The sequence below is a fragment of the Eumetopias jubatus genome, unplaced genomic scaffold (assembly GCF_037043125.1).
Source record: "Eumetopias jubatus isolate StellerSeaLion01/CBP00866 unplaced genomic scaffold, mEumJub1_p1.0 scaffold_8, whole genome shotgun sequence".
Taxonomy (NCBI): Eukaryota; Metazoa; Chordata; class Mammalia; order Carnivora; family Otariidae; genus Eumetopias; species Eumetopias jubatus.
In genome coordinates this window covers 76,606,159-76,618,882 of record NW_028274814.1, presented here as the reverse complement: position 1 = coordinate 76,618,882, position 12,724 = coordinate 76,606,159, and the positions used below count along the sequence as shown (strand labels likewise).

Sequence of the window (12,724 nt, the reverse complement as noted above, 5' to 3'; positions counted from 1 at the left end):
CTTCCTTCCTTTCTCCCTTTTTCTCTTCCTGCTTGCTTGCTTGTATGTCTGTCTGCATATTTTCCTCATTATGAGATTTACTACTATGTAAGCCACATGGAAGACCCCTTGTTTTCTCACACAGACCACCACTTTAATATACTCTGATATGTAATAAAATTTGAATCCCCAAAAAGGGATTTCCCTGACCTGCTGTATTTTTAAAGGTTCGTCTTTGTTGTGGATTTCGTGGTATCTACTGCGACACGTGCTAGGGCGTGGTTTTGTCCCCTGGGTCATGTGTAGATTCATCTGTGTGATCAAAGACTTCCTCACATTTACTACATGTGCATTACGGCCTGCCCTATGGTTACTAGGGTTGCCACCATCTTCACAGGAATAAGATATTGCTCCACTGTCTAGTCCCCTATGTTGAGTAAGGTGGGGCTTGTAGTTGACCATTTTCCCCGTTTACACATTTAAATGGATTCTCTGTCCTGAGAGTTCTCTGATTTCCAATAAGTTTCTTCTAAAGGGGTTTCCATGACGATCACATATAATTAGTGTCTCCCCAGAGTTTGTTTTTTGATGTTGAGTAAGGACTGAGTTCTTATAAAAACTTGCCCACACTCCTGACACATGTAGGTATGTATCCTTGAATGCATGTAATGATGGAACTTTTCTGGCATGATTTTCCACACTCACCATGTGAATAAGATTTCTTCACTTTTCCAAACTTTGATATTTTCTAATAGTTGGGGGTTTACATTTAAAAGTCTTATAGATGTAGGCCCCTGTTTATAGCAGCATTATTCACAATAGTCAAAAGGTGAAAACAACCCTAATGTACATTGACAGATGAGTGGATAAGCAAAATGTGGTGTGTATATCTAATTGAAAATTATTCAGCCCTAAAAAGGAAGGAAATTCTCACACCTGCTACAACATGGTTGAACCTTGAGGGCATTATGTTAAGTGAAATAAGCCAGACACAAAAGGACAAATACCGTATGATTCCACTTACATGCGCTACCTACAGTAGTCAAATTCATGGAGACAGAAAGTGGAACGGTGGTTGCCAGGGGCTAGAAAGTGGGAGGAATAGGGAAGATAAAAGAATTCCAGAGATGGACAGTGGTGATGGTCGCACTGCAGTGCGAATGTACTCAATCATTCAATGTTACTGAACAGCACACTTTAAAAATGATTAAAGTGGTAAATTTTATTATATATATTTTACCGCAGTTTAAAAAAACAGTATAGAAAGTTTTATAGAATCCTTCTTTTGAAATTCTGGCATTTTTCTCTAGTACCATTTCTTTTTTTTTTTTTAAGATTTTATTTATTTATTTGAGAGAGAGAAAGAGAATGAGCAGTGGGGAGGGACAGAAGAAGAGAATCAGGCTCCCCGCTGAGCAGGGAGCCTGATTTGATGATGTGTGGGGCCTGGGGCTCAATCCCAGGACCCTGGGATCATGCCCTGAGCAGAAGGCAGCTGCTTAACTGACTGAGCCACCCAGGCGCCCCTCTAATATAATTTCTTATATATACTCTTTCTCTGGTGGGATTTTCCCTGCTCCATCTCCACTTTGCTGGAAGTGATGAGTAGGGGCTTTTCCTTCTCTTTCCCCTCTGCTGTCTTTTAAAGCAGCTTCTGTCTCCAAGGGATCCTCCAAAGGGCTCTCCACATCCACCGCAGTGTGCATTCTGAAGCCAACCACTCCTTGGTCTCAGGGTTGTCCCAGGCAGCAGACAAGAAAATGCTAACCATGCTAAGGCTCCATCAGTCAGTATTAGGAACTCTCCTAGCTCTTGGGGAAAACAGGACTCAGGGTTCTCGCAATTTAGAAATCACAGCTTCTCTGAAAGTTGAAGATGCTGGGGAGACCCAGGTCTTGCTATTCTCCAGCATCTTCTCTCTGAGGAGGTACTTCTGGGCAAGATTCAGACACAGTTCTTCCTCTCACATCCTCAAACTTTAAGGAACGCCCAAATAATGTATGTCCACCGTGCAGTGGCCAGTTCCCCGAACAGGAGGCTGCTGTAGCCTGACTGACAGGCCAGTGGCTATTACTGCAAAACCTGGACTTTACCAGGATTTTCTGGGAGGATCAGGTGCAACAAGTCACCTGAGTCCTTAAATAGCCTGTGGGTACTGGGCCTGGTGTGAGCTCAAGTGCCCCAAAAGGCCTTCCAAGGCATTTGCCTTTGAAGAGGGGATCAACTTCTAACCAAGGCATTTCAGACTGGAACCAGCAGGTGGGGTTGTATTTCTTCCGGTAGCAGCGCCGCTGACTTTTACCTATGCCACCTGCGCGTTGGTGCCCGCTCTGAAAGTCACAGATGCTAAGCCAGAGCTAGTCATAAGACCTGAGTTTGAGACCCTGGTCTGTGTCTAACTATCAGTGAGGCCTTGGGGATGTCATTTAGCTTCATGGATCTTCTGGGGCGAGACAAGGTCTGCCTGCCTCATGGGATTGCTGGTAGCCAGCACGGACTATTTTAGGAAAAATGGGGAAATCTCTAGAACTAAGCTTTGCAGGGGTGTGTGTGCAAATTGGGTGCTTTTTGTAATGCTGACCATATTGTATCTGAATCATTTAGCACTTTTATCTGGGCCACATACTGGCTGGTAAGATTTATGGGAAGATGTAGCCAGGCATGGATGGAGATGAAAAATAGGATGGGAAGGTTAGTGTACAGTGTGTTCTCTGGGTGAAGTTAATTGAGATAATTTTATAATGTGTTTTGGTGACTTCCTAGGACAACATTAAACCAACATAAATGGCTCTGCACCTTGGTTCCAGGTAGATCTACAGAAGCCAGGATAGGGGTTGGGGAAAATGGTCTCACAAAGGTCCAGGCAGGGCTCTTTTGGTCTTCTCCCTGGAGATGAACAACATCCTTGGTGGCCAAGTGCCTGGCTGTAGGACCCTGTGTGCAAACAGGACAAAGAACCAAGGAGATGGGGAGGCAACAGCACCCTGTGTTAGCTTTCTATTGCTGCTATAACAAATCACAACAAATTTAGTGACTTAAAACAACATTAATTTGTTCTCCCATCGTTCTGGAGGTCAGAGGTCCTCAGTTGTTTCACGAGGCTAAGGTCAAGGTATCGACAGCACTGGTTCCTTCAGGGGGCTCTGAGGGGAGAATCTGTTTCCTTGCTTTGTCCAGTTTCTAGGGGTCACCTGGATTCCTTGGCCGGTGGCTTTTCCTCTGTCTTCAGAGCACATGGCTCCAATCTCTGCTTCTTTCATTATATTGGCTTCTGCTTTGACCCCAACCTTCCTGCCTCCCCCTTATGAGAACCATTGTGATGACAGCGGGCCCATCCGGATAATCCAGGATAATCTCCCTATCTCAAGGTTCTGAATTTAATCACATCCATAAAGTCCCTTTGACCTGTAAGGCAACATTCACAGGTTCTGGGGATTAGGACATGGACATATTTGGGATTATGTTCTGTTATGCTCCCCACCCCCACCTTTAATCCCTAGTAGAAGATTGAGAGAAAGAGCTGACTATCGACTAAGAACTAAATGACATCCCCAAGGCCATCTTATACGAAATTGGCTTGAGATCAATTCATTGCATTTCACTTTCCCAATGATCAATTTATCTAACTTTTAAAAATTTTACTGATATTCAAAAGATTGGCTCTTTTAATGATTTGTCATTTTTCTATTCTTCAGTGCTTAGTATTCTTTGCCAATTCCTCAAATAGCAGGTGAATGTTAATTTTGAACTTCCAGCAATTAAAACTTAATTATGTTACATTAAGTCAAATTAGATTAAAACTGTAAAGGCTTACGATAAAGGGGGAAGTTTTAACTGGGGATTTTTGGGAGGAAACAGCAGATACAGTTGTCGTTAAATTTAAATTTAAGATTTAAATTCAAGAGCACCTGAAAAAATTAGTGGCAGTCCAACCCGCCCTACAAAAAAATGATGGCATTTTAAATTTCTAACAAGAACCAACTGAGATAAAACAAAGCAAGGCAGCAGAAAGGAAGTGAGGCTGCCCAGAAGATTGTATTATAATGACTTCTATGACCAATTCCTCAACTTTGAGGCATTTATTGATTTTAAATACAAAATACAAAATCCTAAAATGCTAGAGAGACTGGTAAAGTGAGAAATAACTGGAAGCTATAGGAACAATCATATCACACAGTAAATTTGAACGATGAAATTGTTAGAGAAGTTGGGTGGACGATGCACTTGAGAAATTGGCAGAACCATCACAAATCTGCTAAAATGTTGGCGAAACCAAAATGGCATGAGAGAAACCAGCAGCAACTGAAAAATTCTTGTGGGAAACAAGCACTGATATTTTGGTTATGGAATGATTTCTGAATTTTTAATACAGTTTAAAAACACATCAAGTTTCTCTAAATGCCTCTATGAAGAAAAAATGAAATCTTGTCAACAAAAACTACAGACATCCTCCCAAACTACTAAAGCTGTTTCATTGGCAACAGATTACTATGAAAGTTTATAAATAATGCAGAGAAGCAAGTTTTTTGGTTTTGGGTTTTTTTTGGTAAAATGGTAAATTTGATGAATTGATGATTTTACAAATTACTTTTTGGCAGTCCCGGCTCTCGGTTACTTGAGCTTCAGTACCCTGCTCTGCTTTGCTTGGTGAGTGGGGTTTCCAGCGGGGGTGCCAGGCTGCTCCGGGGGACTAGAAGCGGAGGCCAGGATGGCTCTGAGTTCTCTCCTCTCACTTGGTGGCTCTTGCTCTGGTGTCTGTGATCTGGTCAGGGGCTTTCCCACGGCAGAGGTCTGGTCCTTTCCTGCCAGCAAATCTCTCCCTCCGTGGTCCCCTGCCCATCACCAGCATGCTTCTAGCACATCTCAGACACTTGATTGCTCTTGTAATTGACATGTCGGTGTCCTTCAACCATACCTTGAAGCTGCTCTTGGACAGAGGCAATGCCTTACCCAGCTTTTCCTCTCTGGCCCCAAGGCTGAGGCTTAGCATACCCTAAGTGCTTAAATAGTGATTCTTGAATGAATGGATAGACGTGGGAAAGATTTTTTATTTTAAGAAATGTGTTATTTCTCCAGGAGTTAATTCCCAACTCTTTCCAGCAGGATTCCACATTCTTGTATTTCCCTCTATTGTGGCAAATATAGCTGTGGTGTCCCTGTCCACGGCCCTCGTGCGTGCCTCCCCAGACTCAGCAGAAGTGGGTCCTTAACCCATGTTAGTCTAACTAATTATTTCATGATCTGCAGTGAGCCTCCAAAGAGCAGAAGGAAATTCTCTGGGCATGGTGTTTCCAGTGTGACATTCCAAACTCCTTTTTAATGTAGAGATTTTTAAGGGTGACTTCTTTCCATTCATCTTAACTTATTAGTTATTATCATTTGGCTGATAAGCAACCAATTTACTCAACAGCTCCTTCTAAATCTGCTTTGTGCCATGGTTCTAAGCAATAGGAGACAGTTGTGAATAAAACAGGCACTCTATTTCATAACTATTGTATTCAGTAATTTCTTTTGTTCTAAATATTTTCTTTCTAAAAGCAATTTTTTTGGAAATAGCTGTTGCTCTAATTTTCACTCCTACTGTCTTTGTACCATGAGTGGGATTTCCCCAACGATCTCTCGTATTTAGTGCTGAAATAAACACACTACAAATTTTTAACTTCTTCGTTCATCCATGAATATTGGAAATAATTCATCATCATCAAATGAGATGTTTTCTCTTTTCTCTCATCACAGAAACAAATTATTAACGTGAAAAATGTTCTGTCTTCCCTTCTGCATTTTTCACTTAATATTTTAAAATCCTGGTAGTGATGAAAGGGGCATGATTTTGTCATAATAGGGTCTAAAAAAGCTGCTGATGTAAATCCCGACTTGCCTTTGGGTAAATCGAGACGATGACTTCAGGTTTCTATAAATATTTTGTGCATGTTTTCCCAAAGGCCTTTTCCAGAAATCCTTCTTCATGCTCCTGTAAAGGGTTATGCACAGTTCTGTGCTGGTGCTTCTTGCACGGCGGCTCTTATTATTTACTTGGTTCTCTTCTTTGCTAGAATGCAAGGGGCTTACCCGTATTTGCATCCCCAGTGCCTCCTGCATGGACAGTGCTCCACCAGCTTCATGGCATGAAGGCATGAATTCACAGAGGTATTTCCATCTCTTTAAAATAATAATACCAACAGCAAATGAATGTGTAGTGGCTATATATTGGTGCCAGGCATTAAGCTAACCTTGCTTTATGCATTATTTCCTTTAATCCCTACTGCAGCTCTATCAGGAGTGCAGATACTCTTATTCTACCCCCTTTTATCGGGAAGGACATTGTTGGAGGTTTGGAGAGGTTAATTAGCTTTCCCACGCTTACACAGCAACAATGATCGAGTGGGATAGGAGCCCCCGTCTGACTCACCGGAAGCTCATATTTTCACATTACTCTATGCTGCTGAGGAGTTTCAGTTAACCATAACTTGAAACTATTTCAAAAGGCTTCCTCTACTAGTCTTCTTGTATAGGACCCAGATGGCTGCATCCCATGGGCTTTGAGACTGGTGGTCTCAAAAGGAAAGAAAGCCCGTCGAAGGGGAAGAACCTGTATAGGAAACCAGAGGAAAAGGAAAACAGGCAGCAAAATAAAGAGGTATATTTGGTGCTAGATGGGGCACGGAAGTGGAATTTTTACCTAATCGGAGTGACGTTTCTAGGTATCCATGCCTAAAGGCCTAGTGATCATCTCCTGATGATAAATGAGAATTCCTGTCTTCTTTCCAGGTGAATGTTATTCCAAAGATTCAGCCCAATCATCTCATTGTCCTGAGAAGGAAAGAAGGCAGGGAAGGTAAGTGGCCATTTAGGCAAGAGTGTCTCAAACTCAGCATTATGGACATTTTAGGCAGGGTTATGGGTTGACTTGTGTCCCTCCCCAAATTCATATGTTGACATTCTGACCCTTAATACCTCAGAAGGTAACCTTATTTAGAGAGAGGGTCTTGACAGAGGTAATCAGGCTGTAATTAGGTCATGAGGGCCAACCAATCCAGTAGGACCGGTGACTTTACAAAAAAGGGAAATTGAAACACGGAGACACACACAGGGAAGACAAGGTGAAGAGACACAGGAAGACGGACATCTGCAAGCCCTGGAGAGAGGGCTGGAACAGATGCTTCCCTCCCAGCCCTTAGAAGGAGCTGACACAGACGCGAGAACTGTGAGACAGCACAGCGTTGTTGTGCCAGGCGCTCCGTCTGCAGTACTTTGTTCTTGCCGCCCCAGCAACCAAACGTGTAGGGTGGATAAGTCTTTGTTGTGAGAGGCTGTCTCGTGCATTGTAGGACATTTAGGGACATCCCTGGCCTCTACCCACTCGATGCAGTAGCACTCTGTCTCCCAGGGGCGGCAACCCAAGATGTCTCCAAACATGGCCAAGTATCCCCGTGGGGCAACCAGTCTAGACTATCTCTGGCCTTGAGGCAGACGTTGCTCTCAGACATCAGAGGCACATCCATTGCTAATTTCATGGCATCCTGCAGGCCCTGATGATTTCTCATAAGATAGAGAAACCCTGAGTCATGCTCAAGGAAAACTGTGGGGATTTCATCTTCCTTAAATTTGGACAGCGCGTTGTCTGAAGACAAAGGAACCTGTAGAAGTTACGCTTGGGTAAGGGTGTTGGTCTTGTCATTCCACAGGAGCAATAAAGAAGGAAAATGAGGCTTCTGTGAAGACACAGACAGTTCACTGCTTCAGCATAAAAGCTGTGGGAGAGAGATCTAAAGAGATAGTGAAGAATTATGTAAGTATTTTTTTATTAGTTAAGGGTAGAATTTAGTGATTCATCAGTTGCATATAACACCCAGTGCTCATTAGTTCAAGTGCCCTCCTAATGTCCATCACCCAGTTGCCCTGTCTCCCCACCCGCCTCCCATCCAGCAGCCCTCAGTTTGTTTCCTATGATTAAGAGTCTCTTATGGTTTGTCTCCCTCCCTGTTTTCAGCTTATTTTATTTTTCCTCCCTTTCCCCTATGCTCCTCTGTTTTTTTTTCTTAAATTCTACATATGCGTGAGATCATATAATTGTCTTTCTCTGACTTAGTTCACTTAGCATAATACCCTCTAGTTCCTATGTAAGTATTTTAATAAACTAGCACAAAGGCTTTGATTAGATTACTATTTATTTACATGTGAGAGGTTGGTAGTAGTGAATGGAGCAGAACAGAAAATACAGCAGCAGGCACATTAGTGCTGTGGCCAAATCTTTTAGCCTCCTACAATTCCAGAGGGATTCTAAAAGGTCACGTCTTCAGAGCTACGGTAATTATCCTTTCCTCTGCTTAATGGCTATGCTGCAAGCTCTATTCAGGTGACGAATTTTTTCCAGCAGGTCAATGCATCATTTTAAAACAGAAAACTCTTTCTCTTTTGCTAAGAGTTTAAGCGTGTTGACAAAGTCTAGGCTATAAATCTTTAAGAGATCCTTTAAAGTAGGGATGCCTACAAATTTAATGAACTCCAGAATTTTCTTGACAGTCCTGATCTATCATTGATCAGGCATTGCTGGTTTATCTTTTTTCTCACATTCTTTCTGTTCTCATGCACACATAGGCACACATATGCATACACTACGATTTCTCTGTGTCTACCTATGTTTTATCCTGAGTAACTAAAAAGACTGAGACATTCCGAGCCCCCCCTACCTCTTTGACTTGGGAGCTCACGGATGTGACACCCAACTCATCGGCCCATCGCTTCTCCACGTGGTGGAGTGTATGGCTCACAGGATCAGGAGAAGAAAACGATTCAGTTTGGTGCTCTTCTACATCCTGGCTGTGTCTCTGAGCTCCTATTCTTCATCTGAAATAGATGCACCAACCCCTGTGTGCCCACCTTGTGGGACTGCGAGAATCAGAGAGGCAGTAAGGATGAACGTGGTCTGTACTATTGAGGTGGGAAACAAACCAGAAGAAAAATTACTAAATCTCCTTACTACCCACCGACAAGTCCTTGAAATAGGCAGAGTGACGTTCCCCTAGGGACTCAACTGCCTCAATGTTAATACTTTGCTAAGGGCAAAAGGCAATCCTCGCCTGACACACCCCACCTCCCCCAAGATCCTGTAAGTCTACTTTAACGTATAAGAGTTCCTTTGGAAACTTCCTTTATCTCTAAACCCTCCAAGATATGTGATGGTAATCACCCCCCAAGCAGATGGCCCACCGATATACGGCTGAAGGGTCTCATGACTAAGGTTTTATTAGACGGTAATAAATGACCTTTTCCCAACAATAGCTAGCCCGCTCAAGGTCCTGGAAACCTTGTTTCCAAAATTCCTCAGAAACTCACATTATCCCTAACCCCCTCCCAACTTGAAAGCATATGACGGGCCGCTCCTCATGACCCCGGTGCAGCTCTTCCTGCCCACGGGTCCTGTCCCCATGCTTTAATAAAACCACCTTTTTGCACCAAAGACGTCTCAAGAATTCTTTCTTGGCCGTCGGCTTCGAACCCTAATAACATCTTTCCTACATCAGTATCACGTGCTTCCACAGGGAAGGTACTGTTGTCACATTATGTCCCAGTGAGCAGGGGGCGGTCACAGGCCTATGAAAGTGTAGAGCTGGGGGATGAAAGACCTGAGTCTCCTAGGAGTCAGTGCTGGACAGAAACAGGGCACCTTAGGGACATGTCTCTTCAGGCCACCAGGGTAGGATTTAACCTCCTGAAGTAGAAATTTATAGCCTTATACTCCGGAAAGAGGATCTTTCTAAAGTTTGAAATTTACGGTTAAGAAATTGTGGAAATTGTTAGACCCTGAGATCATCTGATTTTTGTTCCTCAGGTGGGAATGGCTTGACTTTACAGTGTGAAACAAAACATGCTGGAGTTCTCCGGGAGATGCTCTGTAGGCGGGACACTTGCTTAAGGAGGTCCTGAAAAGGGATAGACATGTTCCAGGCAGAGGGAGTGAAAACGAGCTTCACGGAGAAACCACACAACCAAACCAAAGACAGGAGGAAAGTGCCAGCACTCGGAGGGCCAGGCTGGGGGACTCACCGGGCAGGGATGGAGCTGGCTGCTCATGTGGAGCAGCTTCAGGCCTGTCTTTCTCTTCTCTCCAGGCCCTCTCAGTCCTGTCCGGCGGTTCCAGTGAAGGCCAGTCTCCAGTCCTGCTGCTGGTGGCCCTTTACTGCTTCTCTAGCACGCTCTCTGCAGAGGAGCAAGGCAGGTGTTCTTCTCCGCCCCATTTTATAGCACGAGAGAGGGAAAATCAAGAGGTTAAGGTATGGAGATCAGGGTCTCTAAGAGATATTTGTCCACCCATGTTCACAGCAGCATGAATCACAATAACCAAAGAATGAAAGTGACCTAAGTGGCCATCAACAGATGAGTAGATAAATAACATGTGGTCTATACATGTGCTAGAATATTATTCAGCCGTACAAAAGGAAAGGAATTCTGACACATTCTACAGCATGGATGAACCTTGAAGACAGTACGCTAAGTGAAATAAACCAATCACAAGAGGACAAATGTTGTATGAGTCCATGTATATGAGATGTCTAGAATAGTCCAAATCATGAAACAGAAAGTAGATGGTGGTTGCCAGGGGCTGGAGGTGGGGGTGAGGAGTAAATGGGGAGTTAGTCATTTAATGGATATAGAGTTTCAGTTTTGTAAGATGCAAATGTTCTGGAGATTGGTTGTACAACCCTATGAATATCCTTAACCTTCCTAAGCTTAACATTACTAAACTTTAAAATGGTAAAGAGTACATTTTACATTATTTGTATTTTACCACAATTTAACATAAAAATTTTAAAAAAGCAGTAGGACACTAGTGCAAAGTCAAAGAGCCAGAGTTAAAACTGTTTGAACTCTACTTCTGACTCAAAGTCTGTAAAGCTTCGCTGCACTACAGGGAAGTGAAAAAGAAAAAAAACAAAAAAACCAACAAAAGGGGAGTGCAGTGACCCCACCCTCTCTTCTTCCTCTTCACTTTCAAAGTAGTGGAGTTTAGTATCTGGAGTCCTCTAGAACAAAACTCCTTTCAGAGGGTTGGGGTTATAATATACTTCTTTCTCCTCCCTTTGTGTTAGTGTCTATTTTCTTAAGTTTCTATAACGATTATGGATTACCCTGGTAAGCAGAGGGGGAAAGTACTGAGTCTCTTCTAGAACAAAACATGGTGCCCACACCTTTGACCTGCTTGGGTGATCATAGTTCCAGACATTCTGCAGGGGTGAAGCAGTCTGTTGTTTCTTGTGTGGAGGCAGCCTTTGTCCGTTTCTCTTCCTGTGCCCGCACAGGGGCCCTGTGTGGATGGCCCTGGCATCAGGACTAGAGGCCCCCACCTTGGGTAGCCATGCTGGGGCACGGAGCCAGCACTGTGCTCACATCAGAAGAGCTGCGTTTGACCCCTGGCCCTCTGTTTCCTCATCTGCTGTGTCCTACCTTGTGAGATAGTTGTGAGCACAAAATGAGATGCTAGATGTGAAGGGCTCAGTGCCATCTCTGGTCAGGCCACCCTTGCTATCATCACTGCTACTGTGAGTCTGTACCAGCCACTTAATCTTTCAAGCCCTCAACATCCTCATCTGAAAAAGGAAGAGGTTGGGTTGGGTTAACTTCTAAGGCTTTCTTCAGTGTCAGTTTTCAAAGACTATTTGGTTGTTTCAAATGTAACATGGAGTAGTTATAACTCCTTACAAGGTTGTGCTACAAGTGACATACTATGGGAAATACTTTGCCAACTATCATCATGTCATCATGTGGTGGGTGTGGCCCGTTGGGTGGAAGGATCCTGGGCAGGCGGCACAGACCCGAGGTCATGGGCGCTGTTGAGCCTGAGAGCTCACACTAGGGCTGCTCAGGCCAACTGTAAAATGAAACCCCCCTCTGCCAGTTTCTCTGTGGGTCTACACATGGTGACATCTTCCTGGAACCTCTGAGGCATTCGAAAGTCAAAATGAACTACCAAAATGGAAGAGAACTGAGCAAACTTGTCATTCCTCCACAAAGACCTAGGTTTCCCATTCTCAGAAGGCTCAGGAGGCCAAAGTGGAGGTGATAGCTCCTGGAGGTGATAAGGAGGTGGCCCAAAAAACTTTGAGGGGCCAAATTCTCAGCATGAGAATGAAGAGATCTGAGAGAAGCAGAGATGAGCCCTAACAGCTCCGACAAATCCTTAGAGATAGTGCTGTTCTGATGCATAAATTTCTGGGTCTAATGCCCAATCAACCAGGTGGCACCAGCCAAGTCCTTCACGTTTTATGAAAACAGTCACACTGTGACTACATCTGATAGTAGTACCAGTAATATAGTAATAGTGCCAGTAGTCCTAGTGATGATGATGATAAAGATGATGGTGTTGATGGCACGCTCCACCAGCTGCCAGTTGTAAGGGCTTTACATACATTACCATTTGAATCCTGAGAACATTATTTAGGCATTTAGTATTACCACTCCCAGTTTATAGAACACAATGCCAAAGCCCAAAGAGGTTAAACAATGGACCTCAATTTTCCAGTAGAGACCAGTGGAGTTTGTCCTGAATTCTTAAGCGGGAATTGGACAAGAAAGATGAATGCCATCGCCCATGTGACACTGACCTTGTATGGAGCTGCCACCTGTGCTGGGCAGGCCTTCCTTCTCCTCCTGCCTCCTTTTGGGACCTGTGCTTCCATTCTTTGTAACTACATTTATTTACATTGCTCTATTTTAGCAATGTAAACGTACCTCTTCATCCCGGCAC

The 12,724-nt window shown here is 43.7% G+C and overlaps 2 long non-coding RNA genes across 2 annotated transcripts; one reads left to right on the top strand and one right to left on the bottom strand.

Moving 5' to 3' along the window:
- Positions 1 to 6,284: 6,284 nt before the first annotated feature.
- On the bottom strand, positions 6,285 to 10,151 carry LOC114224046 (uncharacterized). The gene is made up of 3 exons (XR_003612304.2): positions 10,027 to 10,151; positions 6,659 to 6,789; positions 6,285 to 6,568 (listed from the first exon to the last, which is right to left on the bottom strand). It is a non-coding gene; the product is annotated as an uncharacterized LOC114224046 (long non-coding RNA).
- LOC148163739 (uncharacterized) lies at positions 6,351 to 10,503 on the top strand. Its single transcript, XR_015768770.1, has 4 exons — positions 6,351 to 6,616; positions 6,748 to 6,814; positions 7,665 to 7,768; positions 9,812 to 10,503. It is a non-coding gene; the product is annotated as an uncharacterized LOC148163739 (long non-coding RNA).
- Positions 10,504 to 12,724: the final 2,221 nt, after the last annotated feature.